The following is a 12,758-nucleotide window of genomic DNA, read 5'->3' on the forward strand; positions in this document are numbered from 1 at the left end:
GAACAAATCTAAAAATCAAAACTCATCTAACGATGATAAATAGTACACCACACTACATGGTGGTGAGCAAAAATGCACTCGTCATGTGATGTGCCATCATCATTAACATTGGTGGATGCAAACCACTCATTTCAAAGTCTGCCACGTGTCGTATCTCTTATAAATTTTTTTTTTGTTTCTTATGATCAAACAATATTTTTTTTAAGGAATGTACGATGTTCATTAAGCAAATTAGAAAACGTACAAACTGTGCACAATTAGTCTCAATACAATCTTGCTCAAGGTTTTAATCTGGTCGAAAGGAAAAGAGTGTCTCGCACAACAAAATAACCGATCTTCAAATGACAATACATAAGCAAATTACGAAACATTTTCGAACAAAATATCCCTAAGCAAATCAGGTGGTTCTTCAAACCACACAAACGATATTATCTACACTAAGGAAAGGAGGTGGGCTTAACCTTGTTCAAATTCTCCTTTTGCAAGAATTGAACCTAAGACCTCTTACTTACAAGTGAAGAGGAATATCACTAGACCGTAGTACTAAGTGGGCTCTTAACTATAGTTAAAAAAATTCTTAAAACTTAATAAGGAGATAAAAAATATATATATAAAACTAATTTTGCGTTCCTTCAACTTTAAACCATCTTTGTTTTTTCTGCTAAATCAACCCCAATATTTTATTTCCGCACCATATAATTCCACCCACACTACAAGTTAAAAACTTGAAATGTTATTTTTCCACCCACTTTTAGTTTTAAAATAACCTATAACATATATGTAAATTCTTTTTTAATTTTCAAAATAACAAAAGTTAGAGTGTTGATAATGTCAACCGAGCCTCCACTTATCGCAGAGGCATCCTTTCCTGATTTTTTATTTCGGTGAGAATTTCAGTATCCGGTCACTTTCCAGATCTCCAGTTGATTGCAACTCTCATTCATTCTCTCTCCATACCTGCAACGCAACCCCATTTCATCTCCCGTCCAAACCTCACAACTAATGTAACGTCCTACCCCAAAACATTTATTTCAGAATATAATTTCGAAGATAGGCCCAACTTAAACTCTTGTTTATTTTTACTACCATAAATCAAAATTCTTTATTCAAATTTCTTAATCACTCACAAAAACTATAACCAAATTTACTTACCCAAAAACATAAGATTAAATTGCATCTTATTCACCAAATTCCTTTTCTAAAATCAAATTCCCCACAAGATTAATCTTGATTATTCAAGGTTGCATCTAACCTTTGTTAGATTGCTTACGTACCCTTGAGCGAGATCAAACCTTTCGTAGTTCACCATTTATTCTTTTATCCATTTCCAAAAATAGTCTAATAACGAAATATTCAACATTAGCTTTCAACATCAAATCACACCAAATGGGTACCAATTACAAATTTAAAATATCAAAATCTGCATGGGAATGCAGCTTCGGGCCACTAGCCATGCGCCGCTGCGGGTGGCGATTTCCGTGTTTCTGGCAAATGGAAACCCCAAATTCCGACAAACACTAAAAATTACCAAATTTTATAGGGTTATAGAGTTCAGTGAGAGGAATAACTTTCATACCTGGGCTGAAGTCCAATTCGGCCAGGAAGTGCTCAAATTTACCTTGAACCCATCGGAACCCTAGAATTTGGGCAACTTCAATTCGACTTCTCCGGTGCTCCACCGCCCCTACAACTTGTTGGGCTTTATTCCAGGGCTCAAGGGAAGTCTAATGGTGGAGGAGATCGTCAGTTTTTCATTCAAAAATGGCGGATTTCCGCGAATGAAACTTTTGGTGTCTCGTCGTAAAACGCCATAAATTGGCCCAATTTCTGTCCAATCTTGAATGAACGATGAAGGAGGAGTATGGGGGTGATTACAGGTGATGGTTAGGTGGAATTCGCCTAAAAAATGGCTAGGAACCACCGGAATCTAGGGGTGGGTTCAAAAAACCGAAAACCGAAAACCGAAAACCAAACCGAACCGAACAAAAAAACCAAACCGAATTCTTTTGGTTCGGTTCGGTTTTAGTGATCTAGAAACCGAACCAAATTAATTAAATTAATTTTTTTATTTAATTATTTGTTTTGGGTATTATTTTCTAAACCCAATTTGTAAGTTAAAATGTGCTAAACCCAATGTATTGCCAAACTTTAAGCTCAAAATATTTAAAAAAGGCCTATAAAAACTCTAAACCCTAACCTATTATTTCTCCCCCATATAAGGTTCCGGAACCAAACCTCCTCCTGAAGTACCTATATCCATCTCCATAGCACTGTCTACTTCTGCCCCAGCTTTCTTTTCCAAATCTACTCTCATATAACATGTAACAGATTCCACAAACATTTATTTCAGGTAGATTACTTGCGTAATTTGTGATGAAAAAGAATCCAACACACACTAAATAAATCCACCCACGCATTACTTTTACTAATCAAGTTGTCGACATGTAGTTACAAGCATACATCCCTGATATTTGAACAACATCATACAATTTAACTTTTCTAAATCATTTGTACGATTTTTGTGTTGTGAGGTTGTTAGTTTGGACTTTGGAAGACTTGATTGATGATTTTAGTTCAACTTTAAATGTTTATTTTCATTGTCCTTGATTCTAGTTAGAATGCTTATATTATGATTGTGTTGGAGATGTTAAAATTTAAAATTTCAATGTTTTTCATTTTTTGAAGGAAAAAAAACAAAAAATCGAAACCGAACCGAAACCAAACCGAAAAAAACCGAACAAAAAAAAAACCGAACCGAAAAATACCGAAAAAAAATGAACCGAACCGGAATTTCAGTTTGGTTTCGGTTTTGGCAAAAAACCGAACCGATTTTGGCAAAAAACCGAACCGATTTGAACTGAACCCACCCCTATTGGAATCTAACTTGGTCGAACGGGTTGGGTGTGTGGGTGTACTGGTCGATGGGATCCGGTGTCCCACACCTATCTCCTTTCTCTCCCTTCTCTTGTTTCTGATTGGGTCTCTTTCTCTTCTCTTTCTCCCTAATTGGGCAGCCCCTTCTTCTTCCTTCTTCTTTTATTCTAATTTTTTTTTTCTTCTTTCCCTTCCTCCCCATTCGTCCATCCTCATCCTCCTTTTTATTTTTATTTTTCCTCCTTTTCTAATTGGTCCCTTCCCAATTTAATGGGAACCCAAATATATTAAATTTATATTTTATTTAAGAACTTCTAACGTCCGTAACTTTCTGTTTCTCGTTTGGATGGACGAATGGTTTTTGCCTAAGTGCTCGTAGGATCCTTTATCCAAATATATCAAGAAATATGATAAAGTATGTGAGGATAAAATACGTCATCATATAATTACATTGAGCCAATCAGGGCATTTTCGTCTTTTCACTTATCAAACAAATAACCGCCGTAAATATAAATACGTCGTAACTACTAATACGACTACAAAATACTTAATTTAATAATCAAATTCAAGAACGGGATTTCACATTTCCCCACTGAAATATTCTTAACCATTTAGTGATTCATTTTCCTATTTTGCCCACATATTCATAAATATGAATATCCTATTCATATACTTACAATTTTTCAGGGTATTACATTCGACCCCCATTAAAATAAATATCGTCCTCAAGATTTCTACCATCGAGTCCACCATCCCTTTTATAGTGAATAAAATCATAATCTCAGTCTATGATTTTATTCAAGCTCAAAAAATAAATAATTTAATGAAGCAATTATCTATACTCAGACTTCCTACCACATTTGTTGGTAAAAAATACCAGAACTTCTAGCCAAACACATTGGCAAAATAAATATCAAAAATCCAGTTACACTATTTGGAATTTCCAAACGTTTGAATGGCAAATGGTTTAACACAAACAATTAAACCCCAACTAGCCTTAAGCTTATTTACTTGTTACCAACATTTATTTTACCAATTTATCTATACACATTAAGTTTGTGTATTCTTCAAGATCATGTACTGGCTTAGCCCATATGAGTGCTCAGTATGCCACTTCTATTGGTAATGTCACTTATCATTACTATTGGTTGAATAAATATCAGACTTTCAAGCCATAATCATTGATGGCTAAGTAAGTATCACAATTTCAAGACAAACAATCAAAATTGGCAAACCAAATGTCATAAATTCCAGCAAAAATCATTGGATCTTCTAGTCACCATCATTGTATAAAAATTAGAAATTTAAAACAAATCCGCAATTTCTATTTATATTAGAAGAACTCAAATCCCATTCTATAATTTTATTCATGTCCACCAATAATTCAATAAATGAAGAATCTCCATGGTCTTTCCACCATTCCATGTATAATGGACAAATCATAACCTCAGTTTATGATTTCATTCCAGTTCGATTAATCATCATGACTTTCATAAAAATTAGAATTTCCATCCATCATTATCATCGGCCATACAAATATAAAAAATTTCTAAGCATAATCATCATTGGCCAAACACAAATTTTACCACAACTTTCTTTTTATCCCAATAAGTAACTAGCAGTCTGGAAAGAATTGTAATATACTTGGCAATTATACCTTCCCACACATCACGTTAATAACTCATTCTCATAGCCCACACATGGAGCTTTTCTTCCAGAAACAATGGGTCTTTGTGCCCATTCAACCATTCTTTCACATTTCACGGGTCATTTCGCCCAATTCATCGTTCACGAGTCACTTTGCCCAATCACACATCCTTGGGCCTTTTTGCCCAAATCAATTTCCACGGGCCCTTTTTGCCCAACTAAACATTCTTCCCATTTCGCAGGTCATCAAGCCCAAATCAATATCCACAGGCCCTTTTCGTCCAAATCAACATCCACAAGCCTTTTTCGCCTAAATCAACATTTCTCAATTGCACAGGTATAATACGACTTTTCTATCTACTTGTTACAATTTCATAATCATCTCAACGTTCAAAATTTTCATATTACATATCATAAATTCAGCCCAATTCAAAATTAATCCAAAACTTTAGTCAAACGCTCATTGTTTTAAAGCTCTAACATGAACTATGATATTTTAAAATTTTCTACTTCTACTCTATTCAATTCACTTCACAATATAGGCATTTCACATAAATTCATCATTAGTCAAAAACTTATGAAATAATGCAATATCAATGCAATTCACAATTTACATTCACAACATCAATAATATCTCACATATTGTAAGGTAGGATCATTTGCTATGATACAATTTTGTAACGCCCTGCCCCGGAACATTTATTTTGGGATATAATTTCGATGATAAGCCCAACTTAAACTCTTGTTTATTTTTACCACCATAAATCACAATTCTTTTTTCAAATTTCTTAATCACTCACAAAAACTATAACCAAATTTACTTACCTAAAAACATAAGATTAAATTGCATCTTATTCACCAAACTCCTTTTCTAAAATCAAATTCCCCACAAGATTAATCTTGATTATTCAAGGTTGCATCTAACCTCTATTAGACTGCCTACATACCCTTGAGTGGGATCAAGCCTTTCATAGTTCACCATTTATTCTTTTATCCATTTTCAAAAATATTCTAGTAACAGAAATATTCAACATTAGCTTTCAAAATTGAATCACACCAAATGGGTACCAATTACGGATTTAAAATATCAAAATCTACATGAATATGCAGTGTCGGGCCACTGGCCATGCGCCATCGTGGGTGGTAATTTCCGGCGAACAGAAATTCCAAATTCCGACAAACACTAAAAATTACCAAATTTTATAGGGATGTAGAGTTCAATGAGAGGAACAACTTTCATACCTAGACCAAAGTCCAATTTGGCCGGGAAGTGCTCAGATTTGCCTCGAACCCGCCGGAACCTTAAAATTTGGGTGGCTTCGATTCGACTTCTCCGGTGCTCCACCACCCCTACAACTGGTTGGGCTTTGTTCTAGGGCTCAAGGGAAGTCTAATGGTGGAGGAGATCATTGGTTTTTCATTCAAAAATGGCGGATTTCCGCCAATGAAACTTTCGGTGTCCTGTCGCAAAATGCCATAAATTGGCCCAATTTCCGTCCAATCTTGAATAAATGATGAAGGAGAAGGAGTATGGGGGTGATTGCAGGTGATGGTTGGGTGCAATTTGCCTGAAAAATAGCTAGGAACCATTGGAATCTAACCAGGTCGAAGGGGTTGGGTGTGTGGGTGTACGGGTTGACGGGATCAAGTGTCCCACACCTCTCTCCCTTCTTTCCCTTCTCTTGTTTCTTATTGAGTCTCTCTATTTTCTCATTTTCCCTGATTGGGCAGCCCCCCTTCTTTTTCCTTCTTCCTTCTTTTTTTTTTTTCTAAATTTTTTTTCTTCTTTCCCCTTCTCCATGTTCGTCCATCATCCTTCTCCTCCCTTTTATTTATTTTTTATTTTTTATTTTTTATATTTATTTTTTCCCCTCCTTTTCTAATTGGTCTCTTCCCAATTTAATGGGAACCCAAATATATTAAATTTCTATATTATTTAAAAACTTCTAACGTCTGTAACTTTTTGTTTCTTGTCTAGATGAACGAATGGTTTTTGCCTATGTGCTCGTAAGATCGTCCTTTATCCAAATATATCACGAAATATGATAAAGTATGTGAGGATAAAATACGTCCTCGTATAATTACATTGAGCCAACTTGGGCATTTTCATCTTTTCACTTATCGAACAAATATCCGCCGTAAATATAAATACATAGTAACTACTAATATGACTACAAAATACTTAATTTAATAATCAAATTCAAGAATGGGATTTCACATTTCCCCACTGAAATATTCTTAAGCATTTAGTGATTCATTTCCCTATTTTGCCCACATATTTATAAATATGTATATCCTATTCATATACTTACAATTTTTCAGGGTATTACAACTAAGCCTTTACAAAATTTTCCCAAAATTTCATCCTTATGATGGATATCCAAATTAGCGACAACCAAATCCCACCCCTCTAAGGTCAATTCCTTCTTTTGGTATCGCATTTCATTTTTCAAAATTTTAAATAATAATTTCATTAGTTAATGTTTTGAATAACTATTATATATAATTAAACCAAAGAACAGAAAATGAAGAACATATTTATTTGAAGGAATTGATATAGTTGCAGAGAGATGGTGAACTGAGATGAAAATCTTTTTTTTTCTCTTTGGTCCTTAGATATCAGTTAGAAACATAGAAATATGTTGGAGTCAAGTGCAAAATATAGAAACTGGGGGACCATTGTGCAAAAATAGCCTCGTATGACAAAATTTTCTTCATCTACAAACATTACCGTGTCACAACTCTACGACACCATTCTTTGTTCTAGCAAAAATTAAAACTTTCCAATATTCCAATTAGATCCAGCCATTCACGCGATCGCAATCCAGACGCAAATGTTCATCATTCCTGCGAACTTCAATTTCGATTCAGTTGTTCCTCACTCTACTCACAAAAACCTCTATTTCGCGAGTCTAGGGTTTCAGATCTCACACCCATGGAGGTAATTTCCCAATTTCGTGCTAAGTTCTCTTTTTTACTATTTGGATGCTCGGAAAGTTGGTGAAGGGAAAAAAATTGGGGTTTTAATAAGGGTTTTCAATTAAATTCTGCATCAATTAGGCAAATTAACAAAGGTAAAAATTATGTGATTTGAGTTTTCTAATGGAGTAGGCATTTGAGTATTGGAGTAGATTTATGTGGTTTTAGGTGGTTATGCTATTGTAGAATTCAAATTTTCAGGTTTTTTTGAGAATGCATGCTAAAGCGGCACAATCGTCGTTTCGGGATCAGACGTAGGAGTTTTAGAAGTAGTGGAGAGGCTAAATAAGTCATTTTCATCAAGGCCGGGGCAGAATGGGCCAAGTAGTGGATTAAAATCGAAATGAAATGAGCAGCGTTTCGCGGTTTCCATTCAGTCGGAGTTCAATAAGAAGGCCTCCAAAATCAGTTATGGGATACATCTGACATCGCAGAAGCTTGGAAAGCTGACAAAGTGTGAGTTATTGATGATTGGTAGTATAATTCTTTGGTTATTGTTATTGTTTTTTAGCTTGAAATTGGAAACCATGTGAATTGATTTATGCGGTGTGTAATTCTTGTTAATGTCGTGATGCAGCATGTCGCCCTCGAGATTTGTATTGGTTGTCGTGATATTATTATGATTCAAGATATTGAAAGCGTTATAAGACAATCTTGTGTTACAATTGAAAGAAAAAAACCCGTAGCTTTTGCTATATGAACTCTGTACCTAACTGTTATAGGGAAAATCTTGGCTCAAAGTTGCTAAACCATGCGTCTTGCATAAAATATTATAATGTGTGGATTCACAAATGACATAAGGTGTTGCTACTACTTTCATCCTTAATTTGGTAGATTGATAGCTGATGCACCATGCTTCATCCCTCATTTGAACGTTCTGTATGACGATTAAATTAGATTTAACATTTATTACTGGATTTCTTTCCACTTTAAAGTCTGAATGCCTAGAACGGCGTAGAATTTATTTTAATATTGGTGGCTTTTGTGTTTCTATGGCTATAATTCATCAGGTTTCAGGGACAATTATGTATTTATTCAAATGTATCTATCTTGTCATGTAGTGCCAAAGAGGACTTCCATGTTTGATGATCCTACCAGGGAGATTCAAGAGCCTACTATAGTCATCAAGCAGGATATTATTGCACTTAACTCCGCAGTGGTCGACCTTTAGTATCTATCTAACTCCAGAAATGAAAGTGGGAATATTTCTAGTGACATGAGTAGTCATTCAACAATAGTTGTTGATGACTTGAAAAATCGGCTGATGAGTGCCACAAAAGAGTTTAAAGAAGTGCTCATCATGTAAACTGAGGTAAGACCTAATGTTGAATAATTATTGCTTGTCAATTTAGTTAGGTTGGTGCTTAGCATGAAACCGTTATACTGTTTTTGCTCCTTTGGTTATTTTCTATGCTACTGAATCTTTGTTTGGTTTCATGAAGAATTTAATGGTTCATGAGAATAGAAGACAATTGTTTTTTGCGTCTGCATATAAGGATGCTGCAAATCCTTTTGTTTGTTAATGTCCACTGGCTACCATGTCAGCTGCTAGTTCTTCAAGTGCTTCTCCTCCTCCATGGGCTGAATCACCCTCTTCATCATAGGCATTCTCCAAGTAAGAGAGTGTTTTTTTTTCTTGTTTTCTTATGCATTTTGTGTTGTTAGTTATGGATAACTGATATTGAATGATTACATTGTAATACATTAAGTGTATGAGTAGCTATATTTATCATATATCCACGTGACATAGGGGACACCAAGGATAATCGGAGAGTCATCTTGCACTCCTCCCTAGTGAAAACAATAACGGAGGGAGAAGTTGAAGATGTCTTTTCTGGAGTGCTAATGATAACAATTCCCTTGATAAATCCTTTTAGAATATTATGAATTTGCATTGTAAAATTTTTGGTTTATTCTCTCAGAAATTTGCAATCAATGTCGCTGCTGCTTGCATTGACCTCTTTCTTTGTCTTTCTCTCTTTTCTTCGTTATGATTTAAATAATTTGAAAAATCAGTTATCACAATTTACAATACAGACTTCTAAACTTTTGTATTCTTTCATATTGATTTGAAGATGTTGTTTGATCATTCTTCTTAATAATTTCATTTTCCAACTTTTGATTGTGTCTGTTTCGGTCGTGTGGTCTATAACTTAATATGGAGGCGCAAAACAATTGAGATGTGTTAGTTCATATATAAAATTTGAGCTTGTATTGTAGTTACACATTTATTGGTTTCTGAATCTACATGAAGCAAATGGATAGGGAGAGTCAGCCATTGTTCTAGTAGCAACAAAAAAGATATAAGCTGGTCCTAGTTCAAGACAGTTACATACAAAGCAGAGCTGAAGCTTTGCAAAATGTTGAGTACACTATTCATGAGCTAAGCAATATTTTTAACCAGCTTGCGACCTTGGTTTATCAGCAAGGGGAGGTTGCCATCAGGTTTTACTCTATCTCCAGTATCTTCCTTTGATGTGGAATTCAGTTGGTAATGTTCTAAGCAGACAATACTGTTAGTAGATCACTTTATATTTTTAGCGTTTCACACACTTGGGTTTTATTGTTTCTGGTGATGCGATTGGTAATTTGTCATTGTAAATTGTAATGGTCATCCATCTCAAAAATTGAAAGTTATGTTCAAATATAACTTGCGCAAGAAACTCTTTATCCAATATTTGAGCTCTTTTGGCCCAAGAAATAGTTATATATATAATTGAACAAACATGAGTAACAAATTATTCTTAACCAAGGGTAAAACATTGCATTATAAACGGTTTGTCTCTAATGGTGGTTCAACATTTTTCCTATAAGATGAGTAGTTGAGCTGATCAACCATATTTGTGCGCATTCAATATGATCCCGACATCTATGTTTGTCGTTTTCATTTGGTGCTAAATTTTCTTGTCAGACAGAATATATATTTTGAAGTTTGCGGAAATTGTTAACCTTGATGTTTTAGGGTCAAATAATTTATGTCTGCGTTGTGTGATGTTCGTGTATCTATTGCGCGATTGGACTTGGATTTTCATAAATTAATTTTGATGATGGTATTTCTTCCTGCGGGATTGATGAGAACATGGAAGATACATTAACGAACATAGAGGGCGCACAAAGGGCGTTGCTCAAGTATCTAAATAGCATATCATCCAACGGGTGGTAAATGATCAAGATATTCTTTGTACTAATATTTTTCCTCATGGTTTTCCTTTCTTTTTTTTTTTTTTTTGTGGCATAGTCATTTGCAGAGAGAGAGTGAGAGAAATGGAAGGGAAGAAAATGATAACGATTTTTATTGATTTTAAAGTTGATAAAGCCCTTTGTATTCTTTTCATGTCTTGTTTTTGCTTCTTCGAATGTCCACGCGGACATAAACAAGCTTAGTACCAGGGTTTTCCTGTTGTAATATATATTTTCGGGATATATGCAACTGTAACATTTGTTGAGAATAATGTGACGCTAAAAAACTATTCGTTTATTTGCTCAGTGATTGTTCTCTAATGTGATTTTCTAATTAAGTTCCTTGGAAGAATGCCTTCTACTGATTACAGAGAAACTTTAGAAGGGCTGTCTAATTAGACATCTCTCTCGGCACACGAAATGGCCCAAAATTTGTGCTGACCAGCTATTTATGGTTGACCAAAGACCAAAAAAACACTATGTAAACTTAGTTTTGGAGGCAAATTGTCTGCCCTTCTGTTTGGGTGCCATTTCCATCCCCTCCTATTTGTGCGGTCACAGTTAAGCCACATCAACATTTTATATTCTTATTGTTTTTTGTCTTATTATCTCTATAAAAAATCAATATAAATTGTTGATGTGGTTTAACCGTGACCGCACAAATAGGAAGGGATGGGAATGGCACCCAAACAGGAGGGCAGACAATATGCTTCCCTTATTTTTCAATATCAATGACAACTAAACAAACAGATCTAAACTATACAGAACAAACAACGAATTGTTTTGTGAGTTTGATTGCGTTGGAGGACCAAATTCACAAATACAATAAAGTTGGAGGTCCAAATTCACAAATACAATAAAGTTAGAGGACCAATTAGTAAAAACAAAAAACATAGCCCAACTATATAACCTCCCTGATTCGGTAATCCATTACATTATCCAATCCTCTTCAATTTAGCCCTACTTCCATTGCAAACGTAATTCATAATCCAATTTCCCTACATCTCTCTCCCTCTTCTTGTAAATCCAAATCCTTAGGGGGGTGTAGTCAAACTTAGATTTGAGAGGATTTTAAAAGACTTTAAAATCGTAGTGTAGTCAATTAAAAGATTTTAAAGGATTTTAGAATCCATTCAAATCTAGGTGTAGTCAATTAAAGGATTTTAGAATCCTTTAAAATCTAGGTGTAGTCAATTAAAAGATTTTGAAGGATTTTAAAATCCATCCAAATCGAAGTGTATTAAAAAAATTAAGATTTTGGAGGATTTCAGTAAGTTGTGAATTTTGTGGGATTTGAGAGCAAAAAGTATATATAAACAAGATTAAAAAGAATCCAACCTCACCCCTTAGGATTTCAAATCCTTCCACCACAATCCATCACAATCCATATGAATTTTTTGAAAGTCAAATTGTGGAGCCAAAAATAATCACAAGCCAACATGTGGATTTTTGAATAAAAGATGACAAAAATACCCTTGAGGTATAACGGGATTCCTACGCGCGAGCAGCGGGCAATCATCCCTAAACCAAGTCAAAAGTGCCCAAAATAGGTAACAATTCAAAACCTATCTCATCAAATCCCTTCTACAAGGTAAGTCCCAAAACTTATTTCATTCCATATATTTTTTACCCTTTTTTAGCTAATCAATTAGCTATTTATTTTATTCATTCCATAACCTCCAAAATTTTCTTTCTAAAAATGTGTTAATTGGCTAATTAATGGATTAATTGCCTAATTAATCCATTAATGGCCAAATAAATCACACATTAAACCACAAAATACACCCAAAAAACATCCCAAAGGCCGGCCACCTTTTCTCCAAAGGGGACCGGCCATACTCTATATATAGAGCCCCATTTTCTCTACAAACCTAGGTCCACACTCTTGCAAAACTTCAAAAACTCTCTAAACACTTTTTCTCTCTAAAAACTCCAAAAACTCCAAAAACCCCCATTCATCATAGGCGCGTGAGGCTCTTGGCCTTGACCCTAAGGTGTTAATTATTATGTAGGTGCAATTTTGTCTAAGAAGAAGAAGACGGAAATTTGCATCCACAAATTGGTGCTTTCTTTGAAAG

At 34.7% G+C, this 12,758-nt stretch overlaps 1 pseudogene; it reads left to right on the top strand.

The window, feature by feature from the left end:
* Positions 1-7,713: 7,713 nt before the first annotated feature.
* On the top strand, positions 7,714-10,738 carry LOC126630960 (syntaxin-32-like; annotated as a pseudogene).
* Positions 10,739-12,758: the final 2,020 nt, after the last annotated feature.

Source organism: Malus sylvestris, chromosome 8 (assembly GCF_916048215.2).
Source record: "Malus sylvestris chromosome 8, drMalSylv7.2, whole genome shotgun sequence".
Taxonomy (NCBI): domain Eukaryota; kingdom Viridiplantae; phylum Streptophyta; class Magnoliopsida; order Rosales; family Rosaceae; genus Malus; species Malus sylvestris.